Here is a 2488-nt window from a genome sequence, read left to right as displayed (position 1 = left end):
CACCGAAGAAGAGATACTGTCCAAGGGATAAATCAGCAGTCCAAATCATTAAAAGTAAGTAAAACATAATATAGAAATTTACTACTACTAATTTCTTTCAAATATGAGATGCTTTGATGTAGAATGGTATATTAATCTTTTAAGAAAAAAATGAAAAAGGAAAAAACTACCAAACTAATTAGCTAGGACGGAACCATGAGTAAATAATATCGTCTGGCATCTGATGCGTTGGCAGCTGATTTCAATTCAAATTTGAGTAATTTTCGATGTTCCATATTTCTATGTTGAGTTTATTGGCTTTTGAATTCTTGCGTGCTGCATTTATTACTCCTTCTCAATTCTCATCTATAAGTGTATGTATCCACATATTCTTCTACTTGACAAAACCATACATATCTTCCTTTTCCAGTTTGAGAGAATCGAAAGAATGGCTTCCAGGTATGCTAAACTTGACATGCCTCATGCAATTTGCGTACCAGCTCCTGCCCAAGGTCACATCAATCCAATGTTAAAGTTAGCCAAAATCCTCCATTACAGAGGCTTTCATATAACATTTGTCAACACTGAATACAACCATAGGCGTCTCCTTAAGTCTCGAGGCCCTGATTCCCTCAAGGGCTTGCCATCCTTTAGTTTCGAGACCATCCCCGACGGCCTCCCACCGTCTGATGCTGATTCAGCCCAAGATATTGCTTCCCTATCCAAATCCCTTACCACTACTTGTTTAGTTCCTTTTAAAGAGTTACTTGCCAAGCTCAATAATACTTCTTCATCCAACGTGCCACCTGTCTCGTGTATCATTTCCGATGGTGTTATGAGCTTCACTCTAGCTGCTGCTCAAGATTTTGGCATTCCTCAAGTTTTCTTTTGGACCTTTAGTGCTTGTGGTTTATTAGGTTACATGAATTACTACAAACTTATTGAAAAAGGATATACTCCCCTTAGAGGTATATATGTTTTAAAATGGTCTGTTTCAACTGCTATTTTTTAAAGTATCTGTCTCACTATATTCTTTTTTCTTTTAGATGAAAGTTACTTGACAAATGGGTATTTGGAGAAGACTTTGGATTGGATACCAGGCATGGAGGACATACGTTTGAGGGATCTTCCTGGTTTTATTAGAACTACAAATCCAGATGATTACATGATTAAATTTCTACTTCAAGAAACAGAGAGATCCAAAAATGCTTCAGCTATCGTTGTCAATACATTTGAGCCATTAGAGAAGGAAGTTCTTGAATCAGTTCAAATGCTTCTTCCTCCGGTGTATGCCATTGGACCATTGCATTTGCTTGTGAAACATGTTGACGACAAAAATTTAGAGGAGTTAGAATCAAATCTTTGGAAAGAAGATAAAAGTGTGTAGAATGGCTAAATACCAAGGAACCAAATTCTGTTGTTTATGTTAATTTCGGAAGTATCACTGTAATGACTCCAAACCAACTTATCGAATTCGCTTGGGGATTTGCCAATAGCCAAATGGAATTTCTGTGGATCATAATGCCTGATATTATATCAGGCAAAGAAGCAATTCTACCATCCGAATTCTTGGAAGCAACTAAAGAAAGAGGGATGTTAGCAAGTTGGTGTCCACAAGAACAAGTCCTTAGCTACCCTGCAATAAGAGGTTTCTTGACTCATAGTGGATGGAATTCGACTCTTGAAAGTATTAGTTGTGGGGTGCCAATGATTTGTTGGCCGTTCTTCGCAGAGCAGCCGACTAACTGTTGGTTTTGTTGCACTAAATTGAGAATCGGAATGGAGATCGACAGTAACGTGAAGAGGGACGAAGTTGAAAGTCTTGTGAGAGAGAGAGTTGATGGCCGGAGATAGAGGCAAAGAGATGAAGAAAAAGGTATTGGAGTGGAAGAAATTGGCTGAAGAAGCTGCTAAAAAAACAACAGGTTCTTCTTATGTGAACATAGATAAAATTATCAATGAAATTCTCCTCAAAGATTAGGCGTTAATTATCAATAGGTTATTGGTTTTTATCTTTTCCTGTGTTGAAATCTCGTCACATCTTTTATTCCTCGTATCCCATCTTTCCTAGTATTGCAACTTGGTATGATCTAATAATGATAAATAAAAATATCGTTTGCTACCTCAAGGTCTCTCATGGTCCCCAAGAGTTTATGCCACGCAAATTTCCTCACGTAACAAAAATAGTCCCATAATTACCTCCCCAAAATTTGTTATTGGCATTTGTGGTGAGATATGCAAGAGGTGAAAAATTTATCCCTACCGATAGATGCATGATAGTTTGCACACATACTTTTTCACTAAAGTACGTTTTATTAGTGCATATTTTCACCTCATCAAATTATTAAATGGTGATAAGTTAATCAGTTTTGGTGTAAAAATAACCTACACAAGAAATGATAATAAAGAACTTAAACTGTGTTCTTAACAGCCACTCGTACTACTCTAGACTTATCCTTTGTTCATCCACTCACTACAACAAATGTGATATTTAGCTACAAATTTTTTA

The 2488-nt window shown here is 36.7% G+C and overlaps 1 pseudogene; it reads left to right on the top strand.

Annotated features, from left to right (window-relative positions):
• LOC104210870 (7-deoxyloganetin glucosyltransferase-like) lies at positions 1-2107 on the top strand (annotated as a pseudogene).
• The last annotated feature ends 381 nt before the right edge of the window (positions 2108-2488 follow it).

The sequence above is a fragment of the Nicotiana sylvestris genome, chromosome 4, assembly GCF_000393655.2.
Source record: "Nicotiana sylvestris chromosome 4, ASM39365v2, whole genome shotgun sequence".
Classification (NCBI taxonomy): domain Eukaryota; kingdom Viridiplantae; phylum Streptophyta; class Magnoliopsida; order Solanales; family Solanaceae; genus Nicotiana; species Nicotiana sylvestris.
The sequence above is the reverse complement of the archived record's forward strand: the minus strand, read 5'-3'. Positions and strand labels throughout refer to the sequence as shown.